A 25,291-nucleotide genomic window follows, 5' to 3' on the forward strand; every position below is an offset into this window, starting at 1 on the left:
ACTACGAACTAAATGCCCTTTAGTAAACAAAGGACATCAACAGAGCAGCAATATCCTGCTCTAGAAACACAGTGATCATATCAGGTATGAAAACTCCTATCCAAGCAGATTCTGCAGTGTCTGCATGATTTCTTCTCTCGTATAATCCATACCATTCCAACAGAACATTAAGGATGTCTTCAAAGTTGTATAGATGGAAAATTAATAAAAATAGGCCAAAGTTTAATTGCATTTATAGTGTATCAGTAAAACCAGTCCAATTTTCAGGGTTCTATGTTCACACACAACAGATTTTGAGTTTTCCTGAACAGTTATTTTGCTATTATTTTGCAACTCATATTAGGATATTACAAGGTATTTTACATAGGAAAAGTTTCTTCCATTCTTCATTTGGTCAGAATTGAATGGAAGATCACAATAATCTGTAACTCTCTCTGATTCAATAAAAAATATTGGACTTAGATAAAACCACAGTGTTTCCCTTTTTAGGTGATAGATCACCTGTGAACAAACACAAAAATGACACATATAGGTTTGCATTGCAGGATTTATACTAATACAAATTACAGCACCACTGCAACTAGCATAACAACATCACTAGTATAGTCAAGGACTTTCATCAAAAATTTTATGACCCACAATTTTGCTCCTGGACTATAACCACCTAATCAGATGATAAGTGCTGCTAATAACTGAGCTGTCAGGTGTTATGTTAAAAATAGCATTCCCACTTTAACTATGACAGTAACACACTAAAATATTTAAGAAATCAGCATAAAGGCATTAATATAAATTATTTCTGATTACTGTCAATGCAGTCTGAGACAATGTTGCAAACACTTCAAAACATTCTAGCTCTTCTTAGACTTTTCCATCAGATATCACACAGTTTATTCCTCTCTGACATTTCTCTACACATACACATAGTGGCCCATCTTCAAGCACACCTGGTTGTAGGGCTGTAACGCTGCTCCTCAGAATAATGTTTTCTGAAGTTGTAGCTCCACTCCACCTACTTATTAATAGTGCGCACTGTTGTATGACTTTTACAACTACAGTCATTATAGAAATGGATGCCTCTAAATGGAAATAACATTTCAAGGTAAGGTACTGGCAGTTATTTCTGAGACTGCCCACTGCATTTTTTCCCATTTGTCAAGATTCTTATATAATTAAACCTCCTGGTTTTGAGTTTGAAAATTAATAGTTTTTTCCAGTTGCATTTAACAGGACTGGAGAAAAGATGGTAATGATGAGGCAATTCCAATGGCTTTCCAAGAAGGCATCCTGTGACCACAGGATGAGCAGAAGTGGATAGGAAATTGTTTCAGATAATTCTGGGGAGCAAATGAGCCCTAACTGATCCAAGCTCAGGACAACACAGTTGTAACTTGAAACCTTCCACCTCTCCCTGCTTGTTCCTATCTCCTGCACTGGGTTATACTTGGCTAGTCAAGCTACGCCGAACAAAAGAAACCCTAGAATTGTAATTTCCACATCTGGCAATGCTTCACAACACCTAAGGTAAGCCTAATAACCAACATCAACAACAAATCAGAGTTTATGTTCAGCGTTGGATTTACCAGAACAGGGAATTTTACCACGGAAATCATAAGACTACTGCACAGCATAGAAAAAAAAGGAAGATAGAATAGATACAAGTAGTAGTTCAAATGGCTTAAAAATAAAACTGAGATAGAGTAGTAATACCTCATGAAAAGTGTTGTATGGGTAGACATTGTATTCCTGCCCTCATACTACTCTTGTCAGTAGGGCCTACTGTGCTGCTTTTGGCTGGGATAGAGTTCATTTTTTTCATAGTACCTTGTACATGGCTATGTTTTGGATTTGTGCTGAAAACAGTGTTGATAATGCAGAAATGTTTTTGTTACTGCTGAGCAGTGCTCACACAGAGCCAAGGCCTTTTCTGCTCCTCACCCCGCCCCACCAATGAGTGGGCTGGGGGGGCACAGGGAGCTGGGAGGGGACACGGCTGGGACAGCTGACCCCAGCTGACCAAAGGGATACCCCATACCATATGATGTCATGCTCGGCATATAAAGCTGGGGGAAGAAGGAGGCAGGGGACAATTGGAGTGATGATGTTTGTCTTCCCAAGTGACCATTATGCCTGATGGAGCCTGGCTGTCTTAAGATGGCTGAGCGCCTGCCTGCACCATGGGAAGTGATGAATGAATCCCTTGCTTTGTTTTGCTTGTGCATGTGGCTTTTGCTTTACCTATTAAACTGTCTTTATCTCAACCCATGAGTTTTCTCACTTTTACCCTTCTGATTCTCTCCCCCCATCCCACTGGAGGGGGAGTGAGCGAGCAGCTGTGTGGTGTTTAGTTGCTGGCTGGGGTTAAACCACAACACCTACATAAACAAAACAACATACATTTATAGAAAGACTATAGTAACAAGCTGCCTTTAACAAAGGATACTGATCACAGGCATGGGGGGGAGGCATCCTCTCTTATTGGGGTTTTCTTGAAAATCAGTGTCTCAAACCAGCAAAATTCCTCCTGACAATGAGAAAGAGTTGCACATGCTCATGTTGTTTCTGTACCCATAAAGAGCAGAAATAAATCTTTTCGTTAAGAACTGGGTGTATATCCACTATTTGTGCCTTTGAAAATCTATCCTATATCACATCACATCACATCATATCATATCGTATCATTTGTTTTGGGCCCCTTTTTTTTTTTTTATGGGGTCTGTTTTTCCTTTGTGTTTTAATTGCCAAGAGCAAGAAGAGAGGGCTGGATTGTAGATTACTTGTAATAATGTTGACAAAGACAATAAGTTTAAATAAGAATGAAAGCAAGCTAGGCATAAAAGGAAACAGGATGTTCAAGAATATGGGGAAGTGTGAAAAAGCACAGGGGAACAGATATACACAAGAGCTAAAGAGACAAATGCATCAGAAACACACAGTTAAAATGACTGATTATGCAGTAACAAGAATCTTGAACAAGTTTAAAAAAGCATCACAACACTGGAATCACACCCTTGGGAACAGAATACATCCTTCAATAAGAATTTCACATCTTCAACAGTAAAAAGGACAAAGCAGTGATATGCCTTCCTGATCATAAACACCATAGATTTTCTGCATCGAATGCAATTTAAAGGCTTAAATACTATTCCCACTGAAATGAACAGGAATCTGTAGCATTTAACACCTTGTTACAGGCAAACACTGCCAATCAGGATTAGCCCTTAAAGAATTTCTCGAATATAATGTGTTTAGCCACTGTAAACACTGCAGTTACTCTCACAAGAGGAAAAGTGGCTGCTATTCCCCCATTAGCTTTTCTCACATAATCCCCGTCATAAAACTAGCCAGAACAGGCAACACCTAAAAGACAAAAAAAAAAAAAAAAAAAAAAAAAAAACAGAAGTAAAAACTGAACTGAACTTCAACTACCAAAAAAATCTATAAAATATTAATCAGAATTTCTGAGGCAGGAAATACAGCACATCACAGTTAACAGTGTGGTGCAGATGAATGATATTCAGGGTTCAGACGCACACAGTAATTCATCCGATAGAAAAAAGATATTTCCATGCCATAACTGGCATAAGGCACCCGTACATCACATGCATCATCTAACAATATTCCTGCTTCACACTTGTTCAAACATTATTCATAGTCTGACAACCTTACAGGCCACTCTCTGCTGATTTTGCCCTTTCCTCACGCTGTCAGGTTGCTGCTTCTGTATTTTCACACAGCAAGCCGACAATCCAGTATTTTCTCTCATGTTCTGGTTAATACGTAAGTGATACATTTTAAAGCACTCATGTTAGCCAATGGCACTGTAATAACAACCCATCTGGGTCTTCTGCTATAAAACATGTCATACTGTGGCTTGAACAATGATCAAACTCAATACCTCTGTGGTAAATTAGATGCTATAAATATTGTTGTACAAGGTAAACTGACATGAATGCCTCTTTTAGCTGACAGTTGGAAAAAAGAATACCTGCCTATTAATATAAAAATGTAAATATGCAAGTAAGAGATCCAGATTAATATTGTCAAATAACAGTAGAACAAAAATGAAATCCTCAATGTCTTTCAGTCTGCAGTTATGTACACCAGTTATACTGGTATCCTGTCTGCAAAATGATGAATGATAAATAACCTAAGAACAAATACACCATAAACACAATTGTCTAAAGAAAAGATTACTGCTCCTGAAATAGGTAACACAACAATTAGTAAACTGGATAGACAATCAGGTGGTGTTGGCTCACCTGAACATCATTTGCATGCAGAGCTTACTACATTGTTATGTAATATTTTATTTTTCACTCATTATTTTTCATACCAGTATCCTAGGTGATGAGATATAGGTGAGGTTTTAAATTATAAATTTAACTTGGAACCACCTTAACAACAGTCTCTATTAATTAGATAGGTACCTTCAGAAAGACAAACAAAAAACCTACTATATTATGCTTCCATTAGAGGTCAGTGGCATGTTCCTATCCAGAAAACTGTCTAGCTCTCTATTATTTAACTCTTATAATACAAGTCTATTCAGAAGACCAGGGGATGTAGAATTAGAGATTTATGACCTTCAAAGACTCTTCCCCGAATTCTTTTCTTTTACAACCTGAAAAAGGAAAGCAATATGCAACAAATTAGAGAGGACACTAACAAATTAGCGCAGTGCTAATCTATATCTTTTTATCCTCAGTATAAAGTAGCTGAAAAGGGATGATTTCTTTATGTGATGTGGCAGAGATGATTTCTTTCTTATAGGGTTGAATATCTATTCTACCTTGAACTACTCCCTTAACTACAAGTCTTGCTCGTAAATTCTGCAGAGTGTCTGAAGAGGCAATGCAGTACTTTTATAAGAGGCCAATCCTGTTCTCTTCCTGTCAAAGAATCCATTCAGTTTTGGAAAGGTCAGTGAGAACTAAATACTGTTTGTACTTTTAACATTATGTGGCTAATTATTAATCACTGGCTTGACTGCACCAATTAAATATTTACAATATATTTTTTGTTTATAAAGTTTCACATTTCTGTGCATCTTTCCCCCCAAAAAAAAAGAATCAGCAGCATTCATTCTTCGAAGCATTAAAGGAGGAAATAGAAAACTCTACTTGGCAAAAAGCATCAAAGACCAAAAAAAAAGAAATTTTGAATAGGTAATAGGAAACAAAGAACCGAGACTGCAGAAATCCTAGCAGAATGTTAACATCCCAACAAATTGAGCCTAATGCTCCACTCACAACTTCAAGAACTCTTTGATATACAACAAAAAGTATTTTTCATGGAAGTGGGGTGTAAAAGAGGAGATGCATAATGTATGAGACAAAAGCAAATTATCTCCATTCCCTAAGGGAATAGCTTTTGTCTCACATGTAGGTCATGCCAGCATTCATATTTTCAGTATTCTTTATAAACCCATTCAAGTATTATAGATTATTATGTCAAACTGGTACACTGGGATTTTTTATTGCAATTAATATCCCTTGTAAGGAGCTTTGTAGAATGAACTCAAATATCACCAAAAGCAATTAAAATCTATCAGAGACGTGAAATGGAAGGTTAGGTTAGCTAAGGAGAAAAGTAGTGCAACATACTTTTCCAGGATATGAGAAGCAGGGCAGAAAATTAACAGAAAATCATACCAGCAAGGCATGAATTTGGAAGGGTATGAAAACAACAGACAAGATAATAAAAATTGTTCACTGGTAAGAACAAATATATGTGAAGCAACCAGCGATAAATTCCAAGCTTAGCAATGCTTATTTTAGGATTATTAATAAAGTTAAATTAAAAGGAAGAAAAAGAATAATCAAGATTTCAGTAAGTAGAACTCAAACTTCTGATGTCCAGTTTGAGACATTATGGAGAAGTTTATTTTGATACATGTGATGCACAAGACAGCTTTTTTTTTTTTTAATGTATATCTGCTTGAAACTCCTTGCTGGATATTATTTAGCAGTATATTTTAGTCTCAATCACATGAACTGTTATAAAAATCATGTAATAAGCAAAGATGCGACTACTTTCAGTCACACAGATTCATGCTGGTTTACTTACGCTTTAAACTCAGAAAAAATACTTTACTTGAAATGTATACAGCTATGTAATCAGCATAGATATTTAAACTCCAATTTCAAATTAGATACGCACGATAGACAGTCTTTTGGGTACTGTTTAAGTTATAGTCCAAGTCATAAATCAACCATCTGGTTGTCCCAAAAAAATGCTGATTTCCCAGCCTTTTTATATCATATTGTACCACAATGTTTCTTCCACTTCTTTCATTGCAAAGTTACCTTCTAGAATTACCATATTTCAGTGACACATGTAGGTCCCAACTTCCTCAAGCTGCAGACACCTAGAACCCTTTTTCTAGGCTTAACTTCCATCTTAAAAAGCCACTCCATTACCTGAATTTTTGCAACTCTTCCTGTAAACCTAGATGGCAACAAAATTTTAGCACAGAATAGACACATTTCTTCCCCAACGGGTGTTTCTGAGCATTTTAGTTGCTTAAGCAACTAAGAATTTTCAGTCCAAACCTGACACACTTTGGATTAAGTAGTGGAGACAAATTGATTGCTCTGTAGGCTTTAGCAATATTCAAGTGCCTAAACCTCAATGTAGGTTGAGAATTTAGGAGAGCTGGATCTAGCACTATATGTTTATGCACAATGTGCATTCTGGCTGGTAATTGGAAAGAGTGATCTAAGGAAGAGGTTATGCACATATGTGCACCTGCAGTCTTTACTTTGGAATTTCCTAACTTTTCAGATGTGGACTTCACCGTCTTAATACAATTCCTTTAATCCAGCTATTTTCTAATCTACATGGAGAAAAAGCTTATTTACCTTTGCTACTTGTATCAATTAAAATTTCTGCTCTATAGTAGACATGAGATTGAATCTTTGATTAAAAATGCAAAATTCATCTAGCCCTAAATTACCAAGTGCCATAGATAAAACCTACAAAGATAACAAAATGGCACTGCTTTTTCATCTCAATTTGTGAAGATGCTCTTGGACAGTAACATTTGCTAATGCCACTTCTGGATCACTATTCCACTCATGAACACAGAGTACACAACAGTACTTGATTATCATAAATGCCCTTTTGCCCTCTCTCTAAGTCTCCATGTAAAAAAGTACTTTGATGCCTCTTGCTCATTTCCTTATTTCAGCAGACTGCAATCTATTTCTGCCTATAAGATGATCAGTAAGTAAGATATCTTCCACAGAAAATGCTGGAATTCTTTTCATAAAAAAAGGTATGTACAGCTACTCTCCATAAAGTACTGGAAGTATTTTATAGCACTTTTAGTAGATTGATGAATTAGCTGTAAATCTCTCACCTCTATCTCCTCTAACATCATTATTCTATGACACTGCTTATTTTAAAACGGACAAGCCCACACTGTTCACCCTCTCCTTACAAATCAATGGGACTTCTTGCAGAAAAAAAGTGGTATTTGTATGAGGAAGGCTGTCACAGACCAGCCGTATAAGCAAGCAAATTACAGCAAAGTATAAAAACATACAGCAGGCAATGTCACAAATAATAGAATTGTGAAACACCTTTCATTTTTAATTTATGCAAGTACAACACTTCCATCTAATATGTTTGGTTCCGATTGTGTGATAGTACAAACAGAAGTGTATTCCTGTGGCTGAAGAATTGAATTAAGTCAGGAAATTAAGTTAGCCTTGTCCTCAGCTTGATCAGTTTCTGCATGCCAAGACCATTCTGCAGTTTCCCATGATTTCAAAGCAAATTAGATCTGCTCAGAAGCTCTGAAAATTCAAGTATTTATTTAGACACTTAGATAGGGCTCTAAAACAAATTATATGCCCCAAAAACTGCTCTGAGGGTTGCATTCTCATAACTGTTTTGCACTGCAATTTATTACATATATTGTATGATCTGGGTTTTGATATCATATGCAAATCCTGCAGGCAGAATGAATAAAGAATATGAAACAGACATTTTTGTTGCTGTGTTTTGGAATGTAAATATAAAATAAGAACTCTCCCGTAAGCATGGATTAAATCCATATGAAGCAAAGAGCAGTTCATTTCACTGCCAGTGCCCCATTTAATGAACTCAGTCTGTTCTGAGTATTCCTTAAAAGTTGTATTTTTGCCATTCACTGAAAATGTAATAAACACATACTGAAGAAATATACAGCCACTTTTTAAAATTACTTTGCACCATGTTATCATATGTCAGCCAACTGGGTATTATATGTTAATCCAAAGATAAAAGTGGGAATGAATGTACAAATGGGTACATAGTTTTCTGATAAATCTTTTTTCCCCCTAAATCAACACTGGAATTGTCACCAAAATTTAAAATCCACATCAGGTATTCAATCCCAGTTCCAACCATGAAATATCTGATAAAGCATCCATTTATGTTAAAACCACTGCAGGATTATTTCACAAAAAGCATTTTTTCCGACTATTTCCCTTATGTTAAAACTAACTGTATGACCAGCATGTGCACTGATTTACACTTCTGAGTTCAAAATAATTCCTTTGACACCCACTGACATTCTCATATTTATAATGGTGTTGCTGAGACTAGAATCTGTCCCTTTGTTTACATGTAGAAAGACAGACATAGGAGCAAGTGATCAGAAAAAGTGACTATATTTTCCTGAAAAGAGGCCAGCTTTCAGCTTTTTGTTGCCAGTGTATCAGTACAAGCATCTGCAGCCAGGTTTTCACAAGCCACGGTGCCAGTACATTTTAAAACTGGTTAACAAACAACACTATAGGCAGTATAATTTATTTGGAGAGGGAAAAACAATGGAAGAATACTTATATTTCAAAAGCAAGTATTCAGGCATAAAGGGTTGGCATGCCTCCAGTCTGAGTAACTATTGCAATGAAACTTTAATTTCCATGAAAGTAACAGACATTTTATTATTTTAAACACTAAAAAAGAACAATAAAAGCTTTGGCCAAAAATATAAATAAGAGCATGTATAAGACAAAGCATGTAAATCCTTTAAACCTCCACTCTTTAAAAATTGTTGCTTCTTCTTGATACATCAAGAAATCTAGCAAATAAAGGATACGAGCACCAGAGATTTACACTGACAGAGCACTGCAGCAAGAGCAGTACAGGGAGCCTATATGTCAGATTAGGAGGAACTCCAGCGTAACATGTGATTTTTAGATGCATACATTCATTTTAAAACCTGGATCAGGACATCAGAAGTCACAGAATTTATAGGGCCTCACAAAGAACAGTATAGCTTCTCTGGCAAACCAGTCATCCACATTAGCTATTCTTCCCTCATGTTAACATTGTAGCTTATTAACATCAGCTAGACTATAAAGATGAGTTGAGACAGAAGAAACAGGAGGTGTGGTAGAAAAAACTTGTTAGTTAAATGCTAAGCCAGGTGATAATTAAGATCTTAGCAAAACATTCAAACTCATCCTATTTAAACTGTCATTAAAGTGAATCCCTAGGATAAGAGTACGTTTGAACTATGTACTGCACAACCATGAACCACATTTGGTACAAAATGGGAACAGGATGGGCTGACAAGTGTACCCTGTCTCTGCTCAATCTCCTCTAGGCTTCACACGGTTAATGTTCTAATTTAAAAGGATCTGCACTTCAGACACTTTTCAAAAGTTTACCACAAAAGCACATCAAATTCAACAGCAGTTAATAATCTTGCATCATTTAAGACCTCTCCCATGGCACAAACAAATGCCTGGGCTCTTAACACTGTAAACTATATATTCTAAATGGGTATCAAAACAAAATTCAATCTTCTTACCCAAGATACTCATTCTTTCCTTGCTATCCCCCTTTCACCAATAAGTGAGAAAAGCATTAATGAAAACAGAAAATCTGCATTAGAATGAACATAAAAATCTACAAATCATATTATGTTATTTCTGGTAATGTATGCAAGTCTACTGTGTGAAACAATCATATTAATTCATTATTAAACATTACCTAGCACATACCAGTATATCCCCATATATCTCAGAGAGCATGGCTCCACACTCATCAGAAAGCAGGACTCTCTAAAACACCACTAAAAATACAAATAGTAGCAACTAATTGGTTGCTGAGAACTTTCAGGTAATTACTCAGGCTTCATGGCATTCAGCACTCAAAAATCTATTGGGTGGAACAGATGGGAGAAAAGCAGAGACATCGTTTTCATTGCTTTTGAAATTAACAGGTCTGAAGTTTCAGGAAGGCAGAATGTTCTAAATAGCACAATATATTTTCTCCTTCAGAATTTCACAACCTCATGAGAAGCATGTTTGGGTTATATTGCTTTGTGACTGACTCCATTATGGCTAATGAATTATGACGGTACTTGCAAAAGTTGAAGCATATCCAATACTCTATTTGTGTGAGATGCAAACAGTTGCAGACAAAAAATTCCAAAGAACTTCCTCTTGCTTTCCTCAAGCATGATAACTTCACTAATTCAGTCTTGGCAACTATTTCTCACTTTGGGACCAAAAAGTGATGCTGTCTAACACTTCACTGCCTGTTGTTTAGTAATAAACATCTGTCAGTATTTACCATCAAAACTTCATTCAATTGCAATTAAATCCAGATTTGGGCAGGAGATGGGTGGCAAAGTTCAGGTTCCTAAAACTGTACTCTTCTTTTCTTCTGGTAGAGGATATTCTAATTTAAGGTTTGCAGGTCATATGTCTGTAGACATGGAAGGCTCAAATCTGGATGACGACCAAATTGTGTTGCAGGTTTGAAAATTCAAGAAATGGAGGTTAGCTGATTTTTAAGATTATGACATTAGCGCATGAAATTTTTGAATCTGGTTTATCATAGTTTTTGCTAACAAGGCCTGCTATTGAATTTTTTTAAGGTAGGAGATAGTGGAGGAAAGGGTACACAAAAAATGTGGGAAATGTGACACAATAGTATTTTTCATTCTTAACAATGAACCACTGTTTTCTTTCTTCTATGGCCTATAAATCCAATACTAATACTAAATGCTGCAATGTCTCATAAAGTCCATTATATATCCTGAAGGCATTCAAATATTCACAATGTTGTTCAAATAGACATTCAAATAAAATTTGAGTTTTAAAACGCTGCTTACCTTCTTCCATTTTTATCCTTTCTGACAGGTAGTATGAGCTGAAAATTATCTAACTAGTAAGGAAAATTAGATTTCAGTAATGACAGGTGACAATTTTACTCTATTGCCTTTCTAAATGCAAAGGTGAAACCAATTACATTAAACTGCTAATTCTTTTTATAACTAACTTTTACACGGTTTCTATTGTTTTAACCAGTGTTTCTAAATGTTTTCTAGCTCAGTGGAAGAGACAATCTTAACACACTAAAAGAGATTTAAAGTTTCAGTTTACGGCTTGGTATTCTAATTAATAATGCTATTTTAATTACTTTTAAACCTGTAATGAATTACTTGTTAGAGAAAGCAGAGAAAAGATGCAGTGCAGAAAGCCTTTGTTATATCAGGGCTGTATTTTAGAAATAAAAGGAAAATAGTTTGCTGGTAACTGGATGCCCATCAAATTATTATCTCAACAAATCTATGTTCTCTGTTTTTTTGAGATTTCCCACACTACCAGACATGCTCATGCTGGAACTTGAAAGACTGAATAAGACTTTGTACTTAGTATGCCTGAAAAGTATAGGTCCACTGTCCACAGTAAGGACTTGCTAGGCCTTAGATTTGGATCGTCGGTGTTCTTGCTGGCAGTACCTATAGGGAGTAGAGGGAGAAATGCAGACAGAAGTAGAGATGAGAGAAGCAGAAGGCGAGTCTGCATGACAGTGTGGAGAGGACAGAGGCAGACAGGATCAGTTTTAAATAAATGGACAAAGATTAAATAATTAGCACAGCCCAATTTTCATGAGACCTGGAATATAATGGCAAGTTTCCTTGCAAGTTTTCCTCGCTCTCAGCATATACTTGTGAAATCCTAGGGAAAGTGTGGGCCTATTATTCTTACTTGAGAGCCCCTGACCCAAAGAGAACAACTACTGCTAGTCCATGAATCTGTTGGATCCAGTTGTTCTCTCACATTGATGTGCAATTTGATTCCACACACCAGAATTTCAGAGGGTTCCCATAGCTTGTTTTTTGATTACAGAGACAAGTACAAAACACAGCTATCAGAAGCTAAAACATGCAAGTATAAAGCTTGCCAAGGCAATCTAAGTTCAGTCTCATGTCAGTAGTTGTTATAACTGGTCCCTAACACAAACTGTTTTTCATTGCACCTTTGTCTCAATTAGAGATTTCTTCAGTATGTTCCTTTATATATGAAATGCCATATCCTACTACCATTATAAATATAATCTCATGTGTTTTACATTTATATAGAAAAGACAGTGTCCTCTGTATTGTCATTCACACAAAGAAGTTGCTACTCTCCTATCCCTAATGAAGAAAAAAGGTGGAAAAAAAAGGATTGGTGATACTGATACTACAATAAACCAGAGCCTTAATCCCCAATTCTTGTGCAAGTGGCTTTAAAGAAAACTTAACTAGTCATTATTTCTGGGTTTCACAGTGCCAGAGGGGTTATATTTCTTTTTTCTCAGCACCAATAACGTAGATGATTTCAAGAAATTTATTGCATAATTATTGTGCTTTTGGCACATTTCTTTCTGTGTGCTTCAAATTCTACATAGTATTTCCAGTATATCATGGCACTCAATGTAATTATGCTAGAAACTATTTTCACCTTTTTATCTAAATCCATTACGGTGCTTAAAATAGGATACTGTATTGGATTCTATTTATTTTTAAACTGCAAACATGAAATAGATGTGAATGTCACAAAATAAATGTATCCTTATAAATCTCTACAAATTGGAACAGTTACCAAAATGGCATGTATCTTTTTTTACTAGAGTCTGTATCAATTGATGTTTTTCTTGTTTCACTCTGGAAATTACCTAATGTAGACAATTAAGACCAACTATGGTACCACCATACTCCTTCTGCTAAAAGTATTATCTCAGCCGCTAATTCTAACCACATTAATAGAAATATTTTGGCAACAAGGAGAAATAACAGCCTTGAAAGACCTATTATGAAATTTGAATAGCAGAGAACTCCTAAAATGTTACGTAACTAGATTTAGTATGTTAATCATGGCATAGATCTGTAACTGCAGCCCTTATTTTTCTCTGTTGCATGTGCAGTATAAAGAATCGTATTCAAATCAGTGTACATGTAAGGATTGATGAATCTGGCAATAACAATTTGTTATAAACCTACCTACATTTCAGGGCACAAATGTATCATCCCCTGAGCATTCTAGATAGCAAGTCACACATGTACTTGTCACAAGTGCTCTTATCTTGTAAAACACAGCCTTGACTTTAGGGTATTAATTGTATGTAAGAGGTGTCCTATTGAAATATTACAAAGCTAACACTTTGGAGGATTATTGCTGGACTAGTTGTTTTTCTTAAGAGTTGGTCTTTAGGCGACCAAGACTAAGACTGTAAATCTGACAAGGTAGATAGTGAACTTCAGAGACTGTTTATTCTCAGTTTAAAGAAAAAGTGGCTCAGCTATCAGAGTTTAGAAGTGATGAAAGTAAAACTGTGTTTTTCTTTACACCCTGAAAGCCCTCATGAGATCATTATTGCATCTATGACCCTTCCTCATTCTACCATTTATTAGCATTGATCCAACTCTAGAACTGCAGCAGCAAGCTGAACCGTCACTCAAATCACACAGGTTATAACCAGGTCACCCTGTCCACACTGAGAAGGCAGCATGCTCATCTTCTAGAAAGATCTCTTATTCATCAGCTTTGCCAGCTAATGAATGGATTAGCACTGGCAGCAACTAAGAAGGCTTTTTTTTTTCCTGATTGGTTATGGTTCAGATAAATAGATGCAATCATGAACATACAGTGACAGTCCAAAACTATTTGCTCTCCCTGAGCATACAGGACAAAGTAGAAGCTATCATTCAGTACTAATACGGATTGCTTTTCAATATCAATAGGTGACAGAATAATTATATGGAGTTAAAAAGAAGGTTGATCTACAATAATACAAGATTAAAACAATAATGGTAAGAAGAAGGAAGAAGCATTGAAGAAAGGCTTTCCTCTTGGACTTCACAATGGAACGATTGTCAGCTATGTAAAATTATACCCCACTACTACTACTGCCTAAAGGCATCAAAGACAACTATTATGTTGATTTTGTATGTGCCAGAATTTCTTTACATGTCAGTTAGGAAGGCTACAAGACCCTGACACTAGAACAACAAAAGACTTTGTGAAATCTGCAGACTCACACTGAAAAGCCTGCCTTAGAGAAATGTCACTCACAGAACCTGAATTGCTCTTTACACTTGTAAAGACTGATGAATTTCAGCTCTTAAGATCCTTTTAAAAACAGAGCAATCCTGAAACAGTGATTAAATATGGAGGTCTTTCTCCTTAGCTACCCTTGTTAGCGCTGTAGAGAAAAACATTGTAAAAGCAATGTTTTATCTTGCTTCTGAAAATTAACCATAAAAAATAAATTATCAAGAAAAGTACATTGTAGCTCTAGGATGCTTCCTATCAGAAGATCTCAAAGCAATTTATAGATGTAGATTAATTTAGCCTGCAATCAACTGCAAATATATTTCTGACTTATATGAAGATAACTGGACAGTCAAAAAAATCAGCTGAAAGGAATTAAGAAGGTATTATGAAAGACCTCCTGTCCCTAACACAGTTAAAAATCCACTCTTCCTTCTATCAGGTAGCTAAATCTTGCCCATTCATGAGAGTGAAAGAAAATTAAAACACGTGTCATAGGTGTGGAGTCAACACACACTCCTGTGGGAATGCTCTCCTTCACTGCAAGACAGCCTCCACCCTCTCTCAACGAGACTAGTGAGTGTTGAGCAAACCCCAGAATAACCTCCACTACAAAGTTCTGTATACAGGGAAGGCTAATTTTAGAGCTCAGAATGCAACAAAAACATTGATTCCTCAACATCTGGATTCGTAATGTGGTTTTAAAAAGTAAAGTGTATTTTTATATATATACATATATATATATCATAGGCGTGCTATAATGGCATCCCATGTTTATTGATAACTGTAACTGTCATAATCAGTGTACAGAACTGTCAGGAGACGTTTTTAGCAGTTAAACATCGCCCAGTAGATTTCTTCCAGCCTAGTACCATGAACCTGCAGTCATGCTTATTGGGCAGGGTTGACAGGAACTTGAGCTAAGCTCCTCCTATATCAAGGTTATAAAATCTTCATTGTCTCTCCTTCCAAATGTTATGGAAAATAGATTGGAGTAATGCTTTGACAACCTAGTTGACACATTCAAAACATTTGTCCCAAGTTTCTTAACAAACTGCAAATCTTAAGGCTGATCCAAATAGTGCTCTTATATTCATATCTCAGATACAATATTCATCTCTGATATTCACCTCTTTCAAACTGAGTAACTCTATTGCTACTGACTGAAAACTTCACACTTACATTATCACATGTTAATATGTAAAATGTTCTTACTTACAAGAATGTGGTATAAACTTTTGCCCCATTCTCTCAAATTGTTACTTGTTAATTCAGTAATATATTGAGATTGATTCTAATTAAAATTAATGGGAATATTTCCACTGAGTCAGGAGTCCAGCTAAAGGCAGTAAGGGCCAGATTTCCAAAAAAATGCATTGAATAACGTAAAATGGTGGTTGTGCTGCTAAAATGTACAACATTATTTTGATTCTTGAAGAAGAGAGACCACAAACTATAGCTTTCAATTCAAAATTGGAGAATTCCCCAATACTCTAATCAAGTGTAAGTGACTGTTATGGACTGGCTAAATATATTTCTAGAATTTAAAAACAAGAACACCCAGGATCATATTCAGTTTGGCCTTGCTTCCTTAAAGAAGCCAAGCAAGGAGATTCAAAGGAGACAGGTGTGAGAGTGGGGTGTGCTACATTCACAGTATTTTTCATACTCTGAAGAGGAATCCAAAGTCTTGTGTTTGAGTTTTGATATAAAGTTTGATGAAATTCCAATTTTGAAATTACCCTGGTCTGAACAAATTTTGTTTGTCAAGCCAGGCAGAACTGGCTTAATTTCAAAGATTTGGACTCTAACAGAATAAGGTAGAAATTGCTTCAGATTGTTCTGGGAAAAGCTGGAAAGGAAGAGTTGGTGGTCTACCAGCACTATCACTGAAAGAATTAGTGTGCGTTTCCAAGGACAGGTGCAAGCAGTTGCACTCACTCCACTTGGATGGAGGTTCTTTTCATCTGGGCACTGAGATGACACAGTCCAGAAGCTACTTAGTGATATTAACAAGATGTTGTGTCTGAAATAATATATCCTGCTTATTAGTTCAGGCCTAGTGTCGTGTAAAAATAAATTTCTGGTTCTCAGATTGAGCTGACTCACAGCATATGAGTGTAATAAACTCACTCCCACCTGCTGCCTCCATGGAGATACAGTGGTGAAAACACCCTCAAGAGAGCCCTTACATGGCAGGAGGTAGAATGTAATAGAAGATGATGAACTTTTTTAATAATCATTGTATGAAAAGTCACAATTAAATTACAACTAAAAGCTATATTTAAATCAAACCCCTTTCAGAAAATCCTTTGATAGTGAAAAGCAAAAAGAGTTGGCAGATTGGAAATTATCTACACTGTAGCAATTAAAGGGAGAGAGATTCTACATCTTCATGCTAGAGCAAAAGAAAACTTAAGCAAATAAAGCAGAGCTGAGTCAGAAGTGGGTTACTGACAAATTAAAGCTGTTGAAATATGCTTGCTGGAAAACGAGGAAGGGATTAAAAAACAAGCTCCTGTGGAAAATCTGCTATCTTATTCCAGAAAAGCAGAACCAACTTTAAAGAAGGACTTTCAAATAAGAGGCAAATTGGCAACTTCGTAAGAAAGCAGTGGATAAGCTCTAAGCAGCTTGGTTTATCAAATGGAAATTTGCTTTCAAAAGGGGTACACTGAAACAGAAATAAGCAAAACAGGGAACTTTGCCCAGGAGTGAGCCTCCAGCTTATTTGTAGGGAACACACTGATCAAAGCTTGCCAAAACTAGAGAGTATTTAAGGTCTTGTTAACACAACTGACAAAAATGAAACTTTATTTTCAGCTATTAATAGCAGCGTAAGAGCTACAATGATCAAGATTTAATCTGAAGTAGATAGAACTGTTTCAAGTAAATTGATTCTAACTTGAGATTTCACCCTGTTCTTGTTCAATTAAAAAAAAAAAAAAAAAAAGTCACCACTGATTTCTGACACGATGACAAAATGACAACATACAGTGATAGAGGCTTGCTCAAAAGGAGCTCAGGCTTCAAATGAGATCTGATTTGAGCAGTTACACACCCCTGTGAATGAAAAGGCAGAGAGGAAATCTCAGCTGGGGAAGGGAACATATACTGTGGCAACTAACATACAATTTTATGAAATCACTACATGAGACACAGGTCAGTGAAACTATCAGCAAGGGTGCTGTCAGGGAAATCACAAGATAGCACAGATGAAACTAAATGCACTACTTCTAATTTACGAGGGATGCCATGCATACACTATCAAGCATCCATGAAACAGATAGGATAAAGCTTAGTACTACATGAAAAGGGAACTGCTGCATAGTAGCATGTTTCTACAATTTCCAATTGACAGAGTACTGGCCTCCAAGTGTGTTGAAGTCAATGTCACAGAAATAATGTCTAAAAAACATTCTGTGAAAAATTCAAAGAATTACTGTAAACAGGAGATTTTTTTTTTTTAAGCTATTATTGGAATTCATGTGATTTGCTCATGTTTCAGTTAAGCTTAGGTCATGACATTTTGACTGCTGGTGTAGTATTGCATGGACAAATAAGAATACTTGACCAACGCCGGTAGCTTTCTACAGGAGTAATCCTGTACAGAAATATTCTTCCTACTCTCTCTGCTAAAATCTCAAGTCTCTGCTCTGTTATTAAAATGCATGAATGTTTTCCTGTCAGCCTCTACAGTCGCTCTGCACATCTCCTGATGGAGTTCTTCCACTTTGTACAATTTAATTCAATGCTCCTAGGACCAGAATGAGGGAGATTGACTATAAAGACATGTGAGAAACAAGAGTAGTAGCTTGAACACATATATAATTTATATATAGTGGAGCAGTTCCAACCAGACGGTTTGAAAAAATCTACCTAGAATAAAAACCAAGAGACTGCTAATTGGACATTCGCTTGGGTGGTTATAAATTGATGTTACACTGAATCTAAGGTGACTTTATCCACTCTGAGCTGTTTAATCTACCTCTGACCACCTATATTTTGCCTTGAAGTCTGTATCAGATATATGCATATGACCCATGTTGCTCTTCTAAAAGAACCTAAGAATGCAAACTTCTTTGCAGAGTCCAAATTAAAGAAGAGGAAGCCCATTCAAATATATAAATCCACACACTTCCTTTCATCAATGTACAGAGACATGCTCTGGAGAACTTGTAGATGAGGTGAATTACTTCTATATGCACAATATCCTTTGCTTATGTTAAAACCTTGAAGAACATGTAGGGACTGTACGGAAAGCTCTGCAGCACTTTTAGCTAAAGTTTTTTAACTGACTTCTTGAAGAGACAGGTAATTTATTTGGGAATGATAACCCTTGGCTGAAGTTGGATGAAGAATGCAGACAATGGTATGGCTATTCTTGTACTTGGAGAGAAACTACCAAACACTGAGGGGAAAAAAAAAAAAAATCTCAAAAGCAGCTAAGTTTGTCTTCCACCAGATGTCCATTCACAGATTTTCTACAATAGCAAAGTAAATCAATGATTTTCTGAAGAACAGGAAGGATAATAATCTGGACTGAAACTCTCCAATCATTTATATGAACTGAGTAACACTGGAGAGCTTCAAACCAGCAACTAGTGTCCCCATGACACAGCCCTCAGTTTTAGTCTACCCTAGTTATGACTGACAATTTCCTATATGTATCTCTTGCAGGAGTAGTATCAAAGCCAATCCCAGAAGAGAGACATCGGCTATGAAGCAATAAAACTAACTAGAACACAGAAGAATTGTCACCATCATCTGAAAAAAACTGAAGCTTCTAGATTTAAAAGGGCTGTAACTGCCAAATTTAATGACTCCAGTTAACTTCACACAATGCTTCCTGGTTTACAGTGACAACAACCTGTTAATTTATATCTTCATCTCAACATGACCACATGCCGTACTAGCAGCTTAAAGAAAAAATTGAACCTTACAGTTACTCTCATTCAAATACATTTTATCCACAAGAGTTCTCATATGTAAATATATATACATTCACAAATGGAAACCAAACCAATGAAGAACAAGCAAGGATGTTTTTATTTCTGTCTTTTAGTCTTTGAGTGGGAAAAAAAAAAAAAAAACAAAAAACAAAAACAAACAAAACAAAAAAAAAAAAAAAAAACAAAAAAAAAAAAACAAAACAAAAAAAAAACCAAAAACCCAAGTATCTTGTGTTAGTGCTACTACAAACACTTTTGCGATAGAGGATTCCTCTTGAGATTTACACCAGTCAGTAAAGCTATTACATGGAAAACATTTTGGCCACAGAAAGATCTCCCTATTCCTAAAATTCTTGACTGATCTTTGGCAAATAACCTAACAAAACAACAGGAGGTACAGCAGGACTGTTGTCCTAAAAGAGGAATATTTGCATTTGCAGACATGTATAGTGGGAAACCAAACTGTCAATTAAGCTGGCACTTCTTTCAGTATAAAAGAGGCAAGTATTATGACAAAGAGGTAAGACTTGAAGAAACTGGAGATGTAGCCATTCTCGTAACACTTTTGCTATACCAACTTCAGTTAAAACAACACCAGTGAATACTACCTTTTTCAAGAGTAAACAGGAACTTTAGTCATTAGGTATGATGGTGTGGTAACATCCAGGAGATTCCAAGCAGGTATGAGTATTCTCACCAGTTAAGCTTTCATCTGGTTTGGAGAAAAAACAAACAAACAAACAAAAAATCAATCAAATCATCACACAATGCATAACTAAACTATGAAACTAATTGGCACGGGGTACTACAGAGAAAATTAACTATAAAAAGTTTCAAAAAGCAACTAAATAAATACAATAAAGATAAATACACTAAGTGCCATTAATGGCCATACTTTTCTAGTACGTTATACTGCAGGGAAATGAGCTAACTATCAGTTTAGAAATGGATTTCTTGACATTACCACATAGTGTGGTTAGCCACAATATTGAGTGGGTAAAATTGTCCACCTGATGATTCGATCCAGTATCATTGCTGGTTCATTCATTTAATTTTAACTGTAAATCTGATTAATACCTAAAATATTTACATTTCTTGTTAGTTTAATGAAAAACAGTGATTTAAGTGTTATGATATATTTGGTTTTAACTTGCTGGTTACAAGCCACAGAAAGAATGGAGAGAATTTTTTTTCCTATTTTTCTTTCCAACAGCAACTTGTGCTTCAATTGGAAGTGTAAATAAAATTGCCGAATTTTATGTATAGGTGCAACATAATTTTGAATGAATTAATTTGTTCTTCACTTACACTCCTGAAAACATCAGTACATCTCATGACATATGCACATGAAATTTAATGGCAACTAATCACCTCACTTGGTACTCAGCTTCCTGTTGTGTAATGAAACACAGCCCAGGTTGGTTGTGACTGCCTGAATCTCTTATGTTTGCCTAATCATTACTTTTTCTCCATCAAAAATATAACTATTAACAGAAAACAGAACATAAATAAAATTTGTCAAAAGTTATTGTAAATGGTCTTTTTGGTGCAGTTAGTGTTTCTTACATAGAATTACAAAACTTAAAAAAGACAAAAAAAAAAAATCACATTAATAATGGTCCCTTAAAACACTTTAAAGATCAGGTTATCAACAATGACAAACAAATTATCAACAAACCCCAGACTAAACAGAGATACTAGAGTTTTGAAAAATAACCCCTATCAAGTTCTTGCCATAATCATTCAATTTAGCAATATTAGTCCCTATTGCATTTACTGGCAGAGATTATGCTTTTAAAAAACAGGGAGACTTCACCATATTAATTGTTTATAGGTATTTATCCTGTGACAGTGAAATGTACATCATTCCTTTAATGGTGAACATAAAGTATTTACTTATGTGCATCTCACTGTATTTTATTACACAAGAAAATACCATTCCCTAAAGCCAATATCTAAAACTCCATTTCAAGTCATTAGTTTTAACTTATAGCAGCTAAAGATCAATTAAGTCAGTATATTTTTATTACACCAAATAAACTGGATGGGTTGAATGAATTTTGTTCATGTTTTCACTGTTACAGTTTGCTTATATTAATTGTCAGTTAAGCTAATTGCTACCTTTGAAGCACAGTGGTTAACACTAACATACAAATACTGTTTGGTTGTTGTTTATTTTTGCCATAAATTAATTGCCATCAAAATCAACGTCTCACTGATGTGATAAATTACAAGGAAGTTGATAGTCTTCTACAGGCTTCAATAAGTTTCCATTCACTAGACAAACACTCCTATTTAAAAGGGTGAGGCAAATACAGTAGCAGCCACGGGTCAGCAACACATCCTCACATGTTATTAAAGTAAATTAATCTGATATTAATCAAACTTCCAAAGTGAAACATCAGTTCAAAGGCAACTGAGAAAAGCACCTGCTACTTAGACTCTCCACCTACAGCAAGTTTAACATTCAGACCATGAAACCAATGCTGCAGGTTGCACGTGGGCACAGAAACAGCATACACGGCTGGACTACCATTTAGGCACTAGGCTGTGGAGTCAGCAGTAAGAGGTCAGTGCGTTTGTCTGGAGAAACAAAGACGGCGTCTATACTGGAAATCAGACTACATAGGAGGGATGGGGCTGAACAGTGAGACAACGGGCAGCACGAGTCATTGCAAACTGGCAGCTGAAGTGGTGGTGACTGGCACAAGCCTTTTGTAACTGCAAAAACCAAACTAAGCAGCAAGAGTAAGAGGGTCCTCTGTGACCAGACTAAACCATCATCCACACAATACAGAAGCTGACCCACCTTCTTACAGCTATCACATCACAATAAAGTTCAGTCTAGTATTTGCAGTCTGGTGTTGGTAGCTCACTCAGCTGCATCTCTCTCCAACAAACTTCAGGAAATACATTCTGCCCTCAGTTGCCTAACAGAAATCAGTGAGGCTGCTCAGTTGTAAAAGAATAATTAATTCCAACAACATGGATTAGGAGCTAAACCTAAACCAGTCTACCTCTACTGTTAACTGATTTACAACTGGGATTAATAGGCTGTTGATGTTTGCATCCAAGTATATCAGACCAGACCATGACTTTAAGACAAAGCCCCCAGTTAGCAAAGAAAGCAGAAACAAAACAACCTAGCCAATAGAGTTGAAGAAGAGTATGATAAAAGTACAATACATCCCAAACACTGTCAGGGGAGAAGGGGAGGCATGGGGAAGCCTGATAGAAGAGTCTTAATGAATTAAATATATTCTAGCTTCGCTGCTGCCCTGCAGAGTACACAATCTTGAATATGTTTCAGTAAGCAAAGACTGAACAACGCAAAGGTGTTTTAATGAAGAGAAGGTGACCCAGGTGGAATGTGAAACAATATTTAAGAGCTATCTCAGAGCTAGAAATCAAAATCTCTTTCTGTTTTTGTGGTAATAAATTAGTGAACAGAGTCCTCAAAGCCCTTTCTTGTCCTCAAGCTGAACTGAAGCACAAGACAGTGCTCTAAATTCGGGTTTTGAAGCTATGTTCTTTGAGATTTTTCCTGCCCAGTAGGCATTTTGCAGAATAGTAGAAGCGGCATAGTAAGAAGTGTTCTCTCTTCTCCATCCATTATACAGTCTCACAAAAAGATTCTGTGTTGGTAGGAAATTGAGATTTGAATATCTTCAGGCCTATGAAGCACTAAGCTTTGGTCTTCCATATATTGAGCAAATATCCTCACCAAGAGGATATTATACACAACCTCATCCAACATTTGCATTTCAGAAAGGCAGCACCCATAGCTGTGTTTTGTCGGTGTATGATCATTTCAGAGTATGTTAGATTTACCTGGAACATTGAGGGACTTAAGCACTAGAAGGCTACTGCATGCAAGATGCACAAAGGGCCTAGATGTTCATCTTTCCTTCCTAATTCCAAGAAACTACACAGGCTAATTCAAGAGGTAAGAGTAGTTGAACTATTTTCTCTGTTTCGCTTAAACCGAACTAGATTCCCCAGCTAAAATGTAGCTCTCTAAAATCTCTATATAAAGTGTTTTACATACAATCCACTCATAATTTACCACATGTGTGTGACTCTTGATAGACTACATTGCTCTCAAGTGTTCACCACTAAAGCTTTTTACAATTAACCCTTTATAATCAACCCACAGAATTATGGAAACATAGAATGGTTTAGGTTGGAAGGGACCTTGAAGATCACCTATTTCCAGCCCCCCTGCCATGGGCGGGGACACCTTCCACCAGACCAGGTTGCTCAAAGCCCCGTCCAACCTGGCCTTGAGCCCTGCCAGGGAGGGGGCAGCCACAGCTGCTCTGGGCAACCTGTGCCAGTGCCTCAGCACCCTCACAGTAAAGAACTGCTTCCTTATATGTGATCTAAATCTTTCCTCTTTCAGTTCAGTTTAAAACCATTACTCCTCATCCTATCCCGACACTCCCTGTTAAAGAGTCTCTTCCCATCTTTCCTGTAGCCCCCTTTAAATATTGGAAGGCCACTATAAAGTCTTCCCGGAGCCTTCTCTTCTCCAAGCTGAACAACCCCATCTCTCTCAGCCTGTCCTCACAGGGGAGGTGCTCCAGCCCCTGATCATCTTCATGGCCTCCTCTGGACCCGCTCGAGCAGGTCCATGTCCTTCTTGTGTTGGGGGCCCCAGAGCTGGACACAGCACTGCAGGTGCAGTCTCACATAATGCAGTTAATTTCCAGATTTTTTTCCAAAACCAGTATAAACTCCCATATCCCCAGGTGCAGTACTCAGCACTGCTAGGTGGAAAAATATTTGCAGATCATTCTTATGCTGTCAGGTCTTTGGAAAATACATTCAGTATTTCAAGCAACTCATTATTTCATGTAGATGAACATACTGCATATTCAGATTCCCTCTTGAATTCATACCTGACATTGTAAAACAAGAGAATATGAATTATAAGACCCTTAAGCAACTTACGCAGAGGATTAATCCCATTGTAGTCTAACTGGGCACTGAATGTCACCATTGCTTCACACAAATACTGTGCCATTGAAAGTGCAATTACTAGACTGTAGATAAAGTGAGCCATAAAATGAGAAATCTCATCATATTTGACAGTGCATTGTGAAGCATTCCCCATTAAGGGATGGGAATAAAATGTTTATGAGCTAATTTATTCCAAACATGTTTGTAACTGTCTATGGTTAGCACTGTTTGATCTGAGAAAAGGTTATGCTGATTTGAGTGGGAAAGACACAAAACCTCAATCTCTGAGCATATACACCAAGTTTGAAATTTTTTTTCAAACTGAGGCTACATCAGAAATATTACATGCAGTCAAATGACACAAATTCACTGTTCCCTGGCGGCTAAAAGGAATTCATTGTTTCTCTGCTTTTATTGTTCAAATAACTGGGGTGTGTGTATTATTTTATCTTTGTCTTTCTTGCTGTCATATACAATAATACTGCCAGGAAAACTGTTCTTTTCTTCTTCCATACACCTACCTGCAGAAAAGAGGTGGGGAGAAGAAAATTGGTGTTTGTTAATGCTCTCACTGAACACCAACACAGGAAGAAATACCCAACTGTACAACATGGATGGGGGGGGGGGGGGGGGAAGAAAAGCTGTTAATAATAAAAAACTTAAAGGCATTACCTTCTGTATTTGACAAAAGCTGTTAGAAAATATCAAGCTCAGCAATATCAAGTAATAAAACACTAATGATTTTAAAAAATCTAAAACAGCTGCCAAAATTTAAAGACAGAATGCAAACTGCAGAATGTAAATCTGGATAATAATGGTGTAATATAGAATTCAATATCCTCTAAAAACCACAGATGATCCTTCTGAAAAATAAAATGGAAAGGCTAATAATCCAGTTTAAGTGATAGTCTATTATGTTTGAAAAAGCAATCTTAACTCCCTCAAGGTAATTAAAATTTCCTTCATCTGTCTCAGCTTGAGCAGTTGCCAGTATGTACATCCAATAGAGATGACAGAGCAAACTTCAAACCATAAAGGGTATTGAACTAA

At 36.4% G+C, this 25,291-nt stretch overlaps 1 long non-coding RNA gene across 1 annotated transcript in view; it reads right to left on the bottom strand.

The window, feature by feature from the left end:
• Positions 1–25,291, bottom strand: part of LOC116963184 — a 163,542-nt gene that overhangs the window by 67,559 nt on the left and 70,692 nt on the right. Inside the window, exon 2 of the long non-coding RNA XR_004408007.2 lies at positions 19,888–19,991. This is a non-coding gene — a long non-coding RNA (uncharacterized LOC116963184). The remainder of the gene's footprint in view (positions 1–19,887; positions 19,992–25,291) is intronic.

This window comes from Tyto alba, unplaced genomic scaffold (genome assembly GCF_018691265.1).
Source record: "Tyto alba isolate M040663 unplaced genomic scaffold, T.alba_DEE_v4.0 Super-Scaffold_6, whole genome shotgun sequence".
Lineage (NCBI taxonomy): Eukaryota > Metazoa > Chordata > Aves > Strigiformes > Tytonidae > Tyto > Tyto alba.